Source organism: Triticum dicoccoides, chromosome 7A, assembly GCF_002162155.2.
Source record: "Triticum dicoccoides isolate Atlit2015 ecotype Zavitan chromosome 7A, WEW_v2.0, whole genome shotgun sequence".
Taxonomy (NCBI): Eukaryota; Viridiplantae; Streptophyta; class Magnoliopsida; order Poales; family Poaceae; genus Triticum; species Triticum dicoccoides.
In genome coordinates this window covers 67204052-67223142 of record NC_041392.1, presented here as the reverse complement: position 1 = coordinate 67223142, position 19091 = coordinate 67204052, and the positions used below count along the sequence as shown (strand labels likewise).

General features: G+C 46.7%; 1 non-coding gene and 1 pseudogene across 1 annotated transcript; one reads left to right on the top strand and one right to left on the bottom strand.

The window, feature by feature from the left end:
• Positions 1-526: 526 nt before the first annotated feature.
• The window catches only part of LOC119333118, a 56869-nt pseudogene continuing 38304 nt past the window's right edge, over positions 527-19091 (bottom strand).
• Positions 3127-3280, top strand: LOC119334808. The gene has a single exon (XR_005161568.1). It is a non-coding gene; the product is annotated as a U4 spliceosomal RNA (small nuclear RNA).

The following is a 19091-nucleotide window of genomic DNA, read 5'->3' as shown; positions in this document are numbered from 1 at the left end:
TGTGTTTCTGAAATTCTGAGTGAATGTGGTAATGTACTTGGACCATTACTGCAGACTTGTGTAAATTCTTGAAATACCCTCGAGCAAAATAAGCAAGCCAAGGAAGCTACTCCATGCTATAAAGAAATTAGCAGGATAAATTTCAGCAGTCAGCCGCATAATTCTTCTTTGGATGCAACCAAAGTAGAGCACGCGAAAAAAGCAGAGTACGTAACAGATACTGAAAAACGTAGTGCATGCAGTAGCAAAAGCTTCGATTCTTGATATCAGAGTGCTCGTGCAAATACTTCAAACAACATTAACCCGGGCTCTTGAGCCATGTCTACTTTGTCACTGGCACCACAGGACGATGTGCGAGAAGGCGCATGACATACATTTCGAGTATACTGATTGTAGCCTGTAGGTAGCAAATAATTCTGACATACTATCGTGCATTCTTACGCCAGGTTTCTGCATGGCTGGACAATTTGCAAAACAGAAAGGATCTGAAGCATACTGGGAAGAATGTCTTGGTAGCACTCGCTAGTCAGGCACGGAGGCGGAGCACGAGGTGAATCTTGTCCTGCTGCTTGACGCCATACTCCCCCAGGGTGCGAAAGTCTTCCATCTGTTTCCCGGCAAAGATGAGCCTCTGCTGGCCCACAGGAATGCCCTCCTCAACCTGGATCTTAGCCTTGACACTGTCGACTGTTTCCAAGTTATCGACCTCAGGAGCGAAGATCTTGGCTGTCAACATTTTAATCAAGATTAGCATCTTCCTTCTCTAGGGCCGCAGGTCAAAGTGAAGGGTGCATTCATCCTCAATGTTGTAATCAGCCAGAGTTAATCCATCCTTCAGCTCCTCCCTGCCAAACATAAGGCGCTGCTGATCCCGAATCTTCGCCTTGACAACGTAGATGCTGTCCCCTGGATCGACCTTGACGGTGATCGTCTTGCCCGCAAGGGTCTTGACCAAGATCTGCATCTGTTGAATGGGAGCACCAAACATCAGCAATTTCGATGGACGGATGTCAGATAGTAGGACCATGGGGTAATCAGTTGTTGTTGCATGAGTAAGAAACCTTGTTCGGGCTAATTGCAAAAACTTACCAACGACAAGTGTGACTTTGTGAGGAATCTTGTTCAGATCTGAACACATATTATTTGTAGTACCATGGCAGTGTAGTATCTTTGTTTATGCTGCCATCAATAGTAATTTGGAACAAAAATATAGTATGAACTAGCGACCTTAAAATAAAATCAGTATGATTCGATGACAGAGCAACAGACTGCTCACCAGTTCTACAGGTAGATCATTTTATCTCTTCATATACAAACCAAAAGATTAATGATATCATGTCAGGACTCATCTGAATATCTGACGGATATGACACCTTCAGTTATTGTTTCCCTGAGCTACAACCAACGAGATCGTCCATTTCGAGAATCAATGGTCGAGAAGCCCTGGTGAAGAAGTACCAACTGAAGTGAAGCAGAGTAGCTGGTGTCAGATAGAATCGGACGGCTACGATTGAATTACCCCTTTAGGCGCCAATTAGTGTACCTTCAACTGTCATTTTCATCTCTTCTTGTTTACTTTACCAACTCTTGGACTGTAATGGCTATAAAGCCATGGGTTTCCAACCGAGAGAGGCATCAATTGTAATAGGAATAAACCTTCGCCGCCACTGGAATGGGTCGGGTTCTACTTTCCTCTTCGTTTAATACAAACCCAAGCAACCCCGCTCTGAATTAGGGGTAAATCACTGAGGATTTCTGAACTTTGCTTACCTCTGAACGACTGAACCCCTCGAAGTTCAGAGCTTGACATATCATTATCCATCTGATCTAACTAATTTTATGATCCGGATATACTCTGCAGCAAATAAACGAGAAAGAAACACATTCTAGAGATTATAAATGCTGTGGTGTGTTCGACTATTTGTCAGTGGGAGGTTCACCACGCGATCAACAACTATACATGCAAGTAGAGTCCGCCAGAAGATAGTTTGATGGTTACAAAAAAAGGATGCATCACCTATAAAATAGTCTCAAGCCACTCTCAGGCAAGAATGCCGACTTCTCATGTCCTAATGCACATACTGTAGTAAGTACTTACAGGTCACCAAATTAAATGAATCAGGTATATTTTTATAATGTAGTAAACCAACATCAAAATCACATAAGAAACAGATCACACTCCAAGTTGGATGGCTACTACTCCCTCCGTTCCTAAATACTTGTCTTTCTAGGCATTTCAACAAGTGACTACATACAGAGTAAAATGAGTGATCTACATTCTAAAATATGTCTACATACATCCATATGTAGTAGTCATTTGAAATGTCTAGAAAGACAAATATTTAGGAACGGAGGGAGTACATCACAGAACATATCAAAGACTAGGGTGATTTCACATAGGAAAATGTGGAAATGTTGTATAGTGTATACCAGCACCTGCACATAGTATAAGAACTATATATAGTAAAATGTTTCCTCCTTTTTATTTCAAGTAAAAGACAGTTTTTACCAAATCTTCCTCCAGCTTAACACAATAAAAAGGTTTACGAGGGCTAATCTGCTTTCTTACAAGTCCATAGCAGAGCACATAGAGTATATATCCTAAAAAGGTTGAGAAGGAAACATATCACAGTCGCAATGTGACAGAAACAGAATAGACAATGTTCAAAAATTATTATGTTAAATTGTTCAAGAAAGAAGAAACAGAATAGACGCCATCAAACTAGTATATATATCCTAAAAAGGGGGCTGCTTACACCAGACAGATGGAGACACAGAGAAGGTGATGCTCTTAATCTGCCAACGGGAGCGCGGTGGATCTGGGGACGAAGGTGCCGGACGTACACCGCAGCGCCGGGTTCCCTGCGAGCAACACTGCTTGTACCACCTCGGCACATATGGATCTAGTCTAGGGGTCTACGAGGGCACATATGGATGGGGAGAGGTCGGGGATTCAGAGGCCATGCCAACGGATTTGAAGGAAACAAGGATTTGTATTTTCACACTTGGGCCCTGTTTGATAGCGGCAGTTTGTTTGCCGGTTGATTAGTCCCACCTCGCTCACGGAGAGAGGTGGCAAGGGGGGAGCTGGGTATAAGAAGGGTCCTTGGGCGAATTGAAAAAGGCATCTTTGCGCTTGGGGCAATGACGCAGCTAGTGAGGTAATACCGAGGCACGTCAATTGCTGGTTGAAAACTATTTCCAAACCCCCTCTTTGGCCCTCACGGGTCATTGAGAATTTCTGAAAGGGCCCCCTCTCCTTCTCGGAGAGGGCAAGGCCCTACAAATTCAATAATTAGATTTTGTAGTTTTTGACTCAAAATCAAACTTTGCTTCGTTTTACTCATTTCTTTAACTTATGAGTCGGATTTGTCAATGAATCATATATTTTGGTTAGTTTGCTTGGACCAGATATTTGTTCACATGAATCATATTTCGGTTCAAAATTCAGGACTGCTGGCTAAGGCCAAACAGTCTTCGAAGTTGTAGAGAGTAGAGACCAACTTACGGCCGCTTGCTTAAAATGGAATTAGGAATTCTGATGCTTTTCTTTCAGAAGTTTGCATGTCAGACTAATCTTCATGGTCACTGAGAGAGGCATCGAGTCGTAATAGGTACAAACCCTAGTCGCTGCTGCCCGCTGGAGTAGGTCGGGCTTAATACAAATCCTAGCAAACCCCATCTGAATTTCGGGCTAAATATCTGAAGATTTTCGAATTTTAATCATCTCTGAACCCCTCTCTAAGTTCAGAGCTTGACATATGATTATCCATCTGATCTGAAAAATCTCTGCAGCAAATAAACGAGAAAGAAACACATTCTAGAGGTTTGCGATTCGAGGTTTGCCACGCTGCCAACAAGTATACACACGAGTACAGTCTGCCAAAAGGTAGTTTGGTGATTACAAAAAAGGATGCATCGGCTATAAAATTGTCTGAAGCCATTTTCCTTGGCTGTTTCGCTACAAACCGAATCCATGCCAAAATACGTGAAACCCAACCGACGTTATTGTGTCGAAACACGCAGAATCTGAATCGGGTTTGCTATTTCCTGGTGTCTGCAATCGTAGGAAGTGGCACCCATATTCATCAGCCGTCAACTTGGGAATGTTGAACTTGAAAACTTCTTGGCCTTGAATTGACCCTGCCGTTGCCGTACGTCAGACGGCTCTGAAAAATTCCAACTCCAACAGGTTGATTATTGGGTCGTTAGATTAGCTTTCCTTTTCTTTTGTTTTCTGGGAGAAGCGTAGAATGCATCTTTTTTGTATTTCTTATTCATGGGATTAGGAAGTCGTAGAACATTTCTTCGCTGTCGATCACTTTCTGAAGGAAAAGAAGTTGCATGTTTCCTGCTCATCTGCCGGCCGGACGTTATTATACCAGAGAATTAGTCCAGTGAGCTACTAAATCACAGTTTGCTACTGTCGTGATCGGAGTTATTGTTTCCTTTTATAATAAGAAAAAGACCTGTCTATAACTAGATCTAATCACAGTTTTAATAAAAGGACGGCATTTCAGAGATGATCGCTTAAACCCCGGCAGGCGTATGCACCGACGGAAACGAGTTACTTAGAGCATTTCCAACAGTCGCGCAACGCGCCGCGCGCTAAAAGTCACGATACATCGCCGGGTTAGCTAGCTTTTGCGCGCAGCGGTGCGCTGGCTCCAGCGGCCGCCGCAAATTAAAGCGCGCCCATGCCGCTCCAGCAGGCGCGCTATATTTTAGTTTTTTTTACTACATATTTGATTTCGTAGATAGTTCTCCTACTACATTTTGATTTCGTAGATAGTTCTCCTACTACTACTCGTCCGACTCGGACTCTGTCTCAGTGATGTCCTCCTCCGACGTCGGAGCGTAGGCGTCAAGGAACCGCTCGTCGTCGGAGTTCCAGGAGGACGCATCTCCTAGCGCTTGGTTGTATTTAGCAACCGCCTTCCGCGTTCGCTTGTCCTCGCGATAGTCGGCTCGCTCCTCTCTCCTCTTCGCCCTCCTCGCCCTCCTCTGGGCGAAGAACTGTTCCTCGTTGGTGTCTTCCGGAAAGCGATGACTCCACAGCGCCATGGCTTGCTCGTCCATCTCGGCCAGCCGGAGACGATGCTCCCGCCTCCGATGCTTGCAATGATCCTCGTCAGTGAGAAGCCGCGGGAAAGGCGCCAACTCCTGTGCGCGCTCCCGCGTCGCCACGTCGGCGAAGTTCATGTCCTGACGGGACCGCAGGAGGCGCCACTCCGCAGCGTCGTACGCGCGGGCGCCCTCCTGGGCGGTGTCGAAAGTTCCGAGACGGAGCCGCATGCCGCCGCCCGACCAAATCTCGGCGGAGTAGGTGCCGGATGGACGCACGCGGACGCCGCGGTAGCCCGTACCTCCCCGGCGCCGAGGCGGCATCGTGGCGCGGTGGTGGCGTGTCGGCGGCAGAGCGCGGCAGGGGCGATGGAGAGACGGAGAGAGCGGCAAAGGGCGATGGAGGCGCTGCAATTTATAGGCGCGCCGGACGCAGCGCGCCAAATGTAGCGCGCGAGCGGACGCCTTTTCCCGCACGCGCTAGTTTCCCGCCACCGCTGGAGCACGTGTAAACGTCCCGCGCGCGCTATAAAGCCAATTTATCGCGCGCGCGTCTTTTGGCGCGGCTGTTGGAGATGCTCTTAAATTTGTATGAACAGAAACAAGCTAGTGTGAAATGTTGGCTGGCCCTTGTTTAGGTTGAGCACCAGCTTGCCCATCGTCAGGAACTCCTGTTCGTCCTTGGCCTTGATGACCCTCAGGATGCCTCGCATCTCGTCCTCAAGATCCTGGGTCCAGCTGTTGCCGGAAGCGACGGCACGACGGCCGAAGCTCGTTGAGTTCCTGGGCTGCTTCGAGGGGCGACGGTGCTGTAAGTGCATCTAGTGCCACCCCTAGTTGGTTTTGAAGTATTGATGACAAACATAGTTGAGGGACTAATGTGTTTGTGAGAATTGGAGGATAACACAGGTAGAAGTCCCTCATTGATTCGGTTTTCCTACCAGAGATGACCCCTAAAAATGTATGAAGACATTGAAGTCAAAGGTGGTATATGAAGATATTCACATTGAAGACTATGACAAGAGAAGACACCACATGAAACCTATGGAGCTCGAACACTTAGATCTTTCGTAGTTCTCTTTCTTCTGTGTTGAGTCATAGGAACCACCGTACTGTTAAGTGGGGTCCAAGAGAACCAGTAAGAATGACTGAAGTGATGCCTAACCAAAACCTATGTTTTCGAGTGAAGACTATGAGAGCGAATCTTGTCCAGAGTCAGACAAGTCAGCTTTGCTTGTAGCCCAAGTAAAGTTGTCGTGTGAGTTTGAAATCTGACCGTTGGAACACGTGTCAGTTCCTTAGTGACACAGGGTCATTTCGGACAAATCAGGTCGGGTTGCCAAGTGGCTATAAATAGCCCACCCCCTACAACCATAAACGGTTGGCTGCTCAGATTCAGAGTACGGCTTTTGTCGTTTGAGAGCAACCCACCTCGAAGCCTTTGAGAGAGAATTCCTTGCGAGGATAAAGCCCTAACCACCCAGAGCCAAAGAGAATTAGGCATCACTTAAGTCTTCTTGTCTGTGTGATCTAAAGACTTATTACACTTGAGGACTGTGCATCCTCCAGCCGGTTAGGCGTCGCGTTTTGAGCATCCAAGAGACATTGTGGATTGCCGGTGAACGAAGTCTGTGAAGGTTTGGGAGTCTACCTTGAAGACTTACTAGAGTGATTGGGCGGGGTCTGTGTGACCTTAGCTCAAGGGGAATACGGTGAGGACTGGGTGTCCTGAGCTGCGTGTTCAGGACTGGGTGTTCGGGACTGTGTGTCCTAAGGTTTAAATACCTAGCCGCCCTAACCAGACGTACAGTTGTCACAGCAACTGGAACTGGTCCAACAAATCATTGTCTTCAGCGAGTCACTGGTTTCATCTTCCCTTCCCTTTACTTACTGTTACTCCTTGTGAAGTCATTGTATGATTGCACTATCTTTTATCTTCACTGAGTGACTGCGTTTTCTGTTTGGCTTCATAATATCTTCCTACCCGATCCTTACTACATTGCTGCTATTAGTCATTGTGTTTTCACTCTACTGAATACTTGACTATGGCTTGCCTAGTGTAGTCTACCTTCCGCTGCGGGGTAATAGGTTTATTTCTATCGTTTGTCTTCATAACTTTCACGTTTTGAAGACTTTCATAAAAATCGCCTATTCACCCCCATCTAGTCGATATAACGCACTTTCAATTGGTATCAGAGCAAGGTGCTCCCTTGTTCTGTGTGATTCGGTTTAACCACCTGGAGTTTTAGCTATGTCGACTGCAGGGATAATTAAAGTCTCCGCTGCGTGCCCCGTCTTCGATGGAACTGAATATCCCTACTGGAAAAATAAGATGCGCATGCATCTTGAAGCCATTGACGTCGACCTATGGTATGTCGTCAAGAACGGCGTTCCCAAGACTGGAGAAGGTGTAACTGCTGCTGATGTCAAGAAGTTCGTTCAACTGGACTCTACTGCCAAGAATATCATCTGTGTTCACCTGACCAAAGGACATTATGGCCGTGTGAGTGCTTTGGAAACATCTAAGCTGGTCTGGAACTGGCTCTCCAAGGTCAATGAAGGCGTCTCAACCCAGAGGGATCAGAGAATCAGTGTCCTTCGCAACCTCTTCAACCGCTTCAAGCGAAATGACAATGAGAATGTTCAGCTCACATTTGACCGACTCAGTGACATCACAAATGAGCTTCAAGCCCTCGGCGCTACTGAGATCACCAAGCATGAAGTCGTCAAGACACTACTGAGATCACTTGACAGTTCGTTTGACACCCTAGCCCTGATGATTCAAGAACGTCCTGATTTCAAGACACTCGAGCCGTCTGACATACTTGAGAGGCTCAACACACATGAGTTTCAGCTGCATAGAAAAATTAATGAGTCATTAATTAATAATTAACGGACGCGTTAATTACTGAACCGTTTCCGATTCTTTTGGATCGTGACGACTCGGACGTGGGGTTTACTCCCACGACCTACCCGGCCCGCACTATATAGTCAGGCAGCCGTCTACCCTAGCCGCCGCCGCTTCGTATGGTTGCTCACCACCGTTCCAGATCATTGCGCCGCCAAGCAAGTCTTCTCCATCCCTCCTTCCGACGTGCAACGCGAGAAGGGACAGCAGGCCTCCAGAACCCCGCCTCTCGTGATCCTGTACGGGAGAGGGGCGATCAGGTTTTTGGGGAGCGCACTCGCGCGACTGCTGGCAGCGACGACTTCGCGAACGACGACTTCTTCCCGGACCTCGGCAACCTCGTCCTCGACGACATGGGCGATAACATCAACACCAGCGGTGCTGCACCCGCTGCATCGTATGTGATTCTATCCTTCCTATTCGAGATCGTGGTAGAATTCATGCTTCTAGTATGTGCCCTAGATGTGATATGTTCATCTGCTATGCTAGTTCACATGATTAGTTTAATCTCTACTGTTGTGGTCATAATTTATCTTCTGTTTATTCGGATTAAATCTCGTAGTAATTTGCTCATATTTCCAACAATGTCGTGCATCTCCGCCCGGTCCGCCGCCGCGTCTGCGATGGCGCGGAGCTTCTCGACGGACACGTCCGCCGACGAGGAGGCCGGGGCGCGTCGCCTCCGGCTCAATCCATTCAAGCTTGAGGCTGAGGTCGTCCTGCGTTGTGCGAATGCCAGAAGGCACACGCAGGGCGGCGCGACAGGTGGCAGCGTTGCTGCGTCGTGGCCGCGCTGTGGAAGTGGAAGGGGATGAGGAAGACTGGACCAAGAAGAGGCGCTGGGCCCGGAGTGCCGCCATGCTTCCCTGGAGGCTGGCGACTGGACTGCAGCGGGTTTCGAAGGCGAAGTGGCTCCAAGGTTTTGCTGCTTCCCGTGTCGTGTTGATGAACTGACGAAGGTGGTTGGGGATGGAAGCCATGGACCGACCAAGTTGGGTATTTATAGGTCGGGCGGCCGCGGAGGAGTGGGTGATGGATTTGACCGAGCACGGGTTGTGCTTGGTCTGAGTCTGGGTCTGGGTCAATTCCCTTGCCGAGAATTGTGGTTTCAAGTGTCAAGTGTGTGCGTGTTGATGTTTGATCCACACAAGATCGGACGAGAGACCGTTTCTGTCAACTGCTCAAGAGATGGCAGTTTGACAAAGTATCTATTTCGTTTCAAAATATTTGAAGCCCCAGTTCGTCTAGTCAAAATTTTCAAGTTTTTTTTTCTGATGATTTTTTTTGCGATGAAGTTTGATCAAGTTATAAATTTTTCTTTTGCAAAAACCCATAAAATCATATATAATACTCACGGTGGGTGTTATGAATGTTGATGTATTTTCCTATGGACTTGAGCAAACAATCTAAAACTTCAAATATTTCGAAACAAAGCGGATAGTTCAACACTCCCTAATCATTGGGCCATACTTTTTTTTGCATGAGAAATTTTCAATTTATTCATCATTAATCATGGCAGTACAAAGAACACCGGAGGTAATAAAATTACAACCAGGTCCGTGGACCACCTAGTGACGACTACTGACACTGGAGCAAGCCGAAGGCGAGGCACCGTCATCGCCCCTCTCTCGTCGGAGCCGGGCAAATCTTGTTGTAGTAGACAGTCGGAAAGTCATCGTGCTAAGACCCGATAGGACAAGCACACCAGAGCAGCAACCATCGCCGATGAAGAAAGTCGTAGATCCGAAGGATCAAGTCTCTAAACGCCCAAGCGAAGACGGACAAAGACTGGAACCAAATAGATCCACTGAAGATCGACCGAATTCCGCAAGGTCCGATGGAGACAGACCTCCCCACGCCCTACGACGACAGTAGAGCACCATCAGGACGGGGATAAAATGTGGGAAACATTATTTCTACTGAGGAACATCGTAGTCGCCACACAACTCCAACCAAGATTGCCCGCGGTTTTGAAGTTTGGACTGAGATTGCACTTTTCTGCAAATGGCCTTACCGGTTATTGCAATGGACTGAGTTTGGGCGGCCAGGATGGACAGCGAGAAAGCGGACAGAAAATGAGCGGCGACTATGGCGGGGGCAGGGGGGAGGGGCCGACCGCATAGGGAAAGAGAAAAGAGGGACTGTTTCACCAACACGCGGTCCAGGGGAGGAGAAGGCCTCACACTCGTTTTGACACAAACGTGACCCAAATTTTAGCCAGAAATGCGTTGACGACGGATAAAAAACACACTGGTGTTCGTTTGCTCCGTGCATTGGGGCGCGATTTGTGTCTGTTTCGTCCTAAATAGACATGTCAGGACCAAATGATGTCACGCGTTGGAGTTGGCCTTAGATGCGGTCCACACGCACAAGAACATGGGCATCCTTGATATAAACCGACGGGGTTGGAGCGGAGCCCAAGCTAAATGCCGAAGGTTTGCGCGGCGCCACCTAACCTTGAGGTCGTATTGTATCTTTGTTTTTTCTCGTGTTTTGATCTAAGCTGAGTCAGACACCATTTTAGACTTGTTTCTTTTCATACCAATTTAAGTAACTCGTATCCGTCGGTGGTGCATACGCCTGCTGGGGCTAGCCCATGATCATCTCTAAAATGTCGTCCTTTTTAAAAAAATCGTGATTCTATCTAATTAGACAGGTCTTTTTTTTACTATTGAAAGAAACAATAACTCTGATCACGACACTAGCAAAGAGTGATAATAGCTCACTGGACTAATTCTCTGCTATAATTAATAACGTCCGGGCGGCAGATGAGCAGGAGCCATGCAATTTCTTTTCCTTCAGAAAGCGATCGACAGCCAAGAAATATTGTATGGCTTCCTAGTTCCATGAATAACAAATACAAAAAATTGTATTCTACGTCCTCCCAGAAAACAAAAGAAAGGGAAGCTTTGCAGTCTACCCCTATTCCTTTGCGTTTATCTATGATGCCGCTCACAATTCACATGTCTGAGATTAGTGGGTAGGGACCTTCTTATACTGTGTTTTCAAATAGTCCCTCTCTTATACAAATATAAGATTCCTAGTTTTTTCACTAGTTTTCGGGATAGATTCCAGATCAAATTACTAACCACGATCATATTTGTCTGTTAACGGATTCTACCCATTATGTCCCCGGAGCACGCGCTTGTGAGCAACGCGCCATAATAGAATGTAAATTACTCTAATTATGTAGATCAACATTAGGGTTGTAATCTAATTACACCATCTAGCTCCTTCCAATCATCAGGGTACCCGGGTAGTCTTTCCAATATAAATAGTACTCCCTCCGTTCCTAAATATAGGGTGTATAGTTTTTGGCACGAAAATTAAAGAATGTACGTGGAGGGAAAATTTCACAAGTTTTGGGCGAGATTACACCCGACTAATTGGCATGAGAAAATACAGGAGCTTGCCTAATGTATGAAAATGTAATAAAATCCCTAAACAAATTATCCAAACGAGTGGTGCAACGCAATACACCTTATATTTTGGGTTTTTTCTAGAAAATCTATACACCTTATATCAAGGAACGGAGGGAGTATATTGTATTCCACTGATAATCAACCAGCTTCCTTAAGCATATACTACTTAAGTACATTCTAGCAAGTAACAATTCCATGCTAAACATGTAAATCATTTCCATGTATAAATACATGTATAGTTCCATAATAAGGTATTTCGAATATTAACAATTCCAAGCAATTTGAATATAGTTGCAGGACACATAATTCCAGCATCTCCCACTTGTCCAAAACGATCATTCAAATATTCGTAAACCCATAGCCTTAACATGCTTACCAAATACCTCGTGACTAATAGGCTTAGTCAAGGGGCCAGCAACCAGGTTAACACTACATTGAAAATCCAAAGAAATATATAGTGATACCTTCCGTTAGTATGTTTCCTTGCTGTGACACTTAAGATCACTAGAGACCTTAGTTTTCGTCTAATTATTCCAGCATAGAGTATTATTTCCTCGAGTGTAATTCCACCTTTATAGGCACCTTAAGTATTTTGTTTCCTCAAGTGAAATTTCGCATCAATTATTTTCAGTCACATATATCAATAATATGAATAATTCCACATTAAGTCAAAATATATGACAACCGTGTTGAATAAATTTTCAAAACCACATAAATATCAAATCCAATCAGTAAATGAAGTTCCATCAGTAACCATGTTTGAAAAGAATTCCCTAACTTCGGTCAGTGAACCTGCACTATATTAGTACTAAAAATAATAATTTAATACGCGTACCTGGACTTATTTCTCATCTCGTAGATACAGTAATAACTTCCTCAATGTGTTTAAACTTTAATATAAATTTCAGAACAAGTGACAGATTGTGATGCACTTTCCACAGTCTTATATGATGTGTGAGATTCCCTTAGCTGCTCGTCTAACCTTCCACTGCTTGAGTGCAGCATACATTCTGGTAGCAAAAGTATGATAATACAATGAAGATACATATCTATTCCAGTAGCATTCATTAGTCCATCTTCCCTTAGGAGTTGAAATATAATTCCTCACTGAGTATGATTCCCTTTATCAAAGGTATTTTAATATATTTGCAATTTTCCATAGAGAAACACTTCAAAATATTTTCTATGTATTTCCACTTGTAAAACATAGGATGTTTCAAATATTCCTTTCATATGAAAGTTAAAAGATGACCAAGCTTTCACTTCCATCAATGTGAATTTACCATTGCAAACAACAAAACAATGTTAACGTATACAATAACAATGCAAAATACTTTACACTTACATTTGTAGATGACCGCCTTGCTTCATTTAGAAAACCATATGACCAACTATTCCATTGATGTGAAGCTTGCTATAAGACCATACATGAATATATTCAATTAGCAAACCATGTCTTTAGTTCCTCTTCCCTATATTCCAGGAGAGAGAGTTTCCATAAAGTATATTTTCCTTTGTGCAAAGAACTTAATAGAAAGTGTGACATTATAATATTCTAATGAAATAAAATTCCTCACAAATAAATAAAAATACACTTACAAACAATGGGTGTGCGGTTGTTTGGTATGATAATAAGTTCCCAAACTATATAATTCCTCATTGAGTTTATTCCTTCCCGCATTTCTTCCACCCATAGTTGACAATGATGAAATTTTTTAAGCCTTCTTAGGATTCTTCCTCTACTATTTAGAGTGACTTCCCCCAAAAATCACATAACAATTATCCAGAGATTACATTCCAAGTTAATTCCTCCCACTTATCCTAAGCATGTCATGTTGGGAGTGTCACTTGTAGTTTCCTTGGTGTCAAGATTATATTCCGGTATGATTGTCAATAATTCCACCCTTGATTATAAAAATGATTGTTTTCCTACTTTCCACCAGTGTTCCTTTTCCAGATAAAGGAGAAAACACACTTTGATCCACTAGAATAACCATGAAAAATTCATGGTGTGCGCTTTGTAATAACTGAGAATTTCATGCAAAATAGAAGATTTCCTTCCAATCAAGTGGCTGTGCTAAATCTAGAATGATTCAACAAACGAGAGTGTGCAATGCTTCTCTCCAAAGAAACAAGGGAGTATAAAAGACAATCAATTCCTCCATTATATTGTGGAGTTTACGGTATATTACAATGGTGAATAGTTCCATGTGCTTTACATACAAACGATATATTCCTGAAGTGTACTGATACATCTCCAATGCATCTATAATTTTTGATTGCTCCATGCTATATTATCTTATATTTTGGACATTATTGGGCTTTATTATTCACTTATATATTATTTTTGGGACTAACCGATTAACCGGAGGCCCAACCCAGAATTGATGTTTTTTGCCTATTTCAGAGTTTCGCAGAAAAAGAATATCAAACGGAGTCCAAACGGAATGAAACCTTCAGGAACGTGATTTTCGGAATGAACATGATCCAGGAGACTTGGACCCTACGTCAAGCAACCAACAGGGAAGCCACGAGGTAGGGGGGCGCGCCTACCCCCCGGGTGTCGTGGTTCTAAGTCTGACAGTAATGTAGGGGGGTAGGTATGGAGAGGCAAGATCTTAGCTATGGAGTAGTTGTAAGCACACGAGGTTTACGAGTTCAGGCCCTTCTCGGAGGAAGTAATAGCCCTACGTCTCGGAGCCCGGAGGCGGTCGACTGGATTATGCGTCTATGAATTACAGGGGTGCGAACCCTTTAGACTAAGGAGGGGGGTGGCTTATATAGAGTTCGCCAGACCCCTCTGGCCCTCAGTTGTGCAGGGTTTTAAATACATTAAGGTCGGACGTTACTGGTAACGCCCCTAATAAAGTGCTATGATGACCATAAAAGCTACTTAATAACCGACCGTTAGCGTGCGGAGTACCTTTAGGTCTCCTGGCCGTCGAGTGGTTGGATCTTGGTCGAGTGATTGCTTCTTGGTCGAGTGTCTTCGAGTCTGTCGAGTGGAACACCTCCAAGTCGATTGAAAGGTGATTTCTTCTAGAGATGTCCTTGGGTAGGGCAGTTGGGACAGGTCCATGACCCTACCCTAGGTACATAGCTTCATCATTAGCCCCCGAATGGATCGAGGTTTGAGTGGGGAAGGAGTTGAGAACTTCTCTGACTCATTTTTCATGCCATGAGCATATCTTGTTTCGGATCAATGAACCTGAGTGGTGACAGCAACTTCCTTTTTAGTCGCCTTGATCAATTCTTAGTTTTTTGCCGAGTGAGTTTCTTTATTTGAAAGGATCTGAGTGACAGCGTGGAGGAGATCTTCCGTCTGACAAGTTGTTCTGCTGCCCGCAGATTTCGCGGGATTCAAATTTCAGGAAGCGCGCGGGACGGGGGAGGCCGCAGTAATCGGATGGGATAGGGCGGAGCCGCCTCGATCCCCATGCCACCTTTTTCGCCATGTATCGCGCGCGCGATTGTTACGGGATTTGACAGGACCGCCTGGGCCTACCAGTCAGCCACTCGAAAGCGACCTCATATCAGGCGTCGGGCCTGGGTTTCTCGAACAGTGCGTTCCCATTTCCTCTTCTCCTCTTCAGGCTTCTCCGTCGCGCTCGCTCTCGCCCCAGCGCCACCGCTCCGTACGCGTCTCGCCGGAGACGATGGGGAAGGAGAAGACGGCGGCTCTGGAGCGGGCGAAGAAGGCGACGACAAAGGCGAAGGGGAAGGCGACCAGTCGGGGTGGATCTTCCTCGCGAGCCGGCCTGCCGAAGGGCTGGATCCAGGGTGACTGGATCCGCTCGGCGATCCGCCAAGAAGACCTCGACGACCTAGCCAAAGGAGGGCTGATCCCCCATGGATCGGCGCGGCTTCAGAGGAAGGAATCCGAGCCGCAACCTCGGGAGGGTGAGCGCGTTCTCCTTGCCACCCACGTCGACCGTGGATTTTCCTTGCCTCCTCACCCTTTCTTTCGGGGATTTCTGAATTTCTTTGGGGCACAACTCCACCACTTCACTCCCAACACAATCGTGTATCTCGCTGCCTTCGTGTCTTTGTGCGAGAATTTCCTGGGTTGTCGGCCTCACTGGGGTCTTTTCAAGCACATTTTCACCTGTCGTTCATAGACGGTGAAAAAGTCCAATCCGAGTGATGAGAGAACACAAGTGATTCAGATGTGTGGGGGTCTTGGTGTTCAGATGAGAGGGAAAAGTTCCTTTCCATCCATGATTCTTCCTGACTCGGTTCGCGGATGGCAGTCGACCTGGTTTTACTGCAAAAACTACCCGACGCCAAGGTAGTCGACTGGCCTCCCTCCTTTTACCATGGACCGAGTGAGGAAACCCTCCTCTTTGAAGGTGCTCCCAGAGGAGAAGGCGCGGGTTAGGGTGCTGGTCGAACGAGTGGTCCAGCTTATCCGTGACGGGGTCACCGGTATGGATCTCTTGGAGGTTTTCCTTTAGCGGCGCATCCAGCCTCTTCAAGCCCGAGACCATCCGATGTGGATGTATTCGGGTCTTGACGACTCCACTCGGATTCACTCGGAGGAGGTCGATGACGACATACTGGAGAAGTGGCTGTCGGGCATGACCGGAAATAAGGACAACCCCAGGGGAGCCAGGAAAGTTCCTCCATTCGACCAGTCCCATGTACCAGAGAAGGTCCGATTCTGAGCTTTTGATTGTAATCTGAATTCACTCGCGCAGCTGTCTATACTACGTCGCAAGACCTGGAAGGAGAGGCGAGTGGCGGCGACAGTGGCGAATGGTGTTCTGATGGTGAAGGGGACGAAGAAAGCGACGACTCAAGTGACGAAGAAGAAGTCGAGTCGCCTCCTCGCAGGGAGAGGCGATCCAAGCTTGACCAAGAACGACCGAGCGCCCGTGAAAGGCGATTGCTTAGGCTGGTCAGTCTTCAAAGCGTCCTCGGACCTCTTCACCAACCCCAATTGAAAAAGCGTCAAAGCATCCCAAAGTTGCAGAGCCGAAGCTTCGGAAGGCGTTGCCGAAGATTAAGATTGACATCCCCGTCGCTTCTGCGTGAGTGTCTCCCTTTGTATTCACTCGACGCCCCGTGCTGTTAGTTTTTCTTGATTTAACCAGACGAACTTTGGAACTGGCAGCGCTGCTACTTCCGGGACCTCATCTTATAGGGACGAGGATGAGGTAATGGAGGATGCGGTCACTTCTAATCTGGGTATGATTTCTGCCATTCTGTCTTTATTTGGTCGACTCAACTGCAATGTGTACCATTGGGTGATGTGATTTTGGCGATTGAACTTTGAACAGCTCCTAACGTTATTGACCTCCCCGATGATGATGATGAAGAGCCCGAGAGGCCTTTGACGAGGAAAAATAGGTAAGCTCCTGCAAGCAAGGTGCCACAGTCGACGCCGAGGGCCGAACCAGTCGTTCAGGACGCCGGTGATGCAAATCGGGGTTCTGTCACCTTCGCCGTGCCATTGTCGAGTGCCTTGCCTTCTTCGTCGATTGCTCAGGCCCCTGTCGACCCACCTTCAGTTTTTGCGACCCATCATGTCCTAGAGGACGAAGTGAATGCTGCCAAGGAAGCCATACGCCAGGCGGGCATTATGATGGAGAAGATGAAGACGGTGCGGGACACCAGTCAGGCCGCCTACGACGCCAGCTCAGTTCTCCAAAGCAACATTCAGGTTAGTTGGTCACCGCTTGTTCTGTTAGGATATGCTATCTAAAGACTCTCTTTCCGAAAATCTTTGCATCTGTACACCCACTGGGTGCGTCGATTGAATTTTTGGACTAGTGAGGGCACGCTGAGTGCACCCACTGGGTGTAGTCCCCGAGACTATGGTGGACTGCTGGCAGTCGACTGTAGTCTTTGTATTTTGATTCTTTCGCTCGATGTAGTCTGGTCGCGTCGAGTGTAAACTGAACTGGTAGTTTGTCTCTTCTACTCGGTCTGGGCGAGTGGGATAAGAACCGGTGGGGACACGCCAAGTGCACCCACTGGGTGTAGTCCCTGAGACCGTGGTCAACTGCTGGCAGTCGACTGTGGTCTAAGTTCTTCTTTCTCTCCTTTTTTTACTCCCTGCACTCGACTCCGGCGGGCCGGTCAAGTGGGATCATAACCGGTGGGGGCACGCAAACTGCACCCACTGGGTGTAGTCCCCGAGACTATTGTGGACTGCGGGCAGTCGACCATAGTCTTAGTGTTTATTGTCTTTGTCATTTTTCGCTGTAAAATAACTTCTCCTCCCTGATTGCATAAATCTTGTGATCTTGGAGCTCGCTTTGCTGACTTGGAGAAACAGCAGATCCAACTGAACCTTGACTTGGAATTGGCCAAGACAGAGCTGCAAAAGGCCAAGGACGACGCCAATGGTAAGATGAGCTTGTCGACTGGTTTGTCTTAGGCTTGAGTACCCTTCTGCTCTTTCTGAATCAAGCACCATTTCTTTGCAGAAAAACTGAGAGAAGCTCTGGCGAAGAAGGATCGGGATTTGGCTACTGCTCAAAAGGAAGCTGACAACAGAACCGTTCTGGCTGAACAGAAACTGGCTTCGGTCGGCCAGTTGGAAGAAGAGAACACCAAGATGAAATCTGCTCTGAACGAAGCCAACAAGGAGTGCACGCGCTTGAAGGACAATCTCAACCTGTACGAGAAGATGGGAGGCATCGCTCGCAGGAGGGACGATCTGGAGAGCTATCTGAGGAGCCTTGCCAAGAAGTTGTTCATCAAGCTTGAAGGTACACATTTTGTTCCGACTGATGTTTTTTGTCGACTCAGCGTACGAAAATTGACTTATCCTTGGATCGTGAATGCAGAGTTTTGCCAGAACTTCGAGGAGGAGACTGGGCGGATTGAGCCAGGTTTGGACCCAATCAATTCTCCCGTGAAAGATGAAACGGCCATGAATCTGCTCCGACTGGAATCCTGCATCGACGATGTTGTGGACTACTTGGCTCGACTGAAGGTCGCCACATCACGGATCGACACGGCACTTTGGCCAGAGGCCACGCTCCAAAATGATCTTGAGTCCCTGATGACTCGACTTAACGAGATCCCTGATCGAGTGCAGGAGTGGAAGAAATCTTCTGCCCGGTGTGGTCCTGATGTGGCTCTGTCTTTGGTTCGTGTCCACTGCAAGGAGGTGCGACAAGATAAGCTGGCAGCAATCAAGGTCGCCAACACCCAGAAGCATGACTTTCGATCTTTTATGGAGACTTTCATCGCTGCAGCCACTCGGATCACCAACGGCGTCGACCTGGACGAGTTCGTCGGGCCTGCCAGTCCTCCTCCTGCGGAGTGAACAAACTTTTATGCCCCACCTTAAATTTGCCTCGGAATGCCGAGTGGTTTTTGTAACCGTTAAACTCTTTCGGGCTGAATGCCCGAGCACTTCGATCTGTGGTCCGGAACCTTTAGGATTTATCTGAACTTGGTTTATCGTTGAATATCTTCATGAATCCTCCGTCGAGTGGAACTCATTCTTCACTCGAGACAACTTTTGTATTTGTGGCGCAGCTCCAAAGGAGAAGGTAGCAGTCGACCTGCACCTCGTCGTTCTTGTGGGTCGGCGATGGAGCGCACATTGTATTTGTGGCGAAGCTCCCAAGGAGAAGGTGGCAGTCGACCTGCACCTCGTTGTCCTTGCAGAGTGGGATGGAGCGCATGTTGTATTTGTGGCGAAGCTCCCAAGGAGAAGGTGTCAGTCGACCTGCACCTCG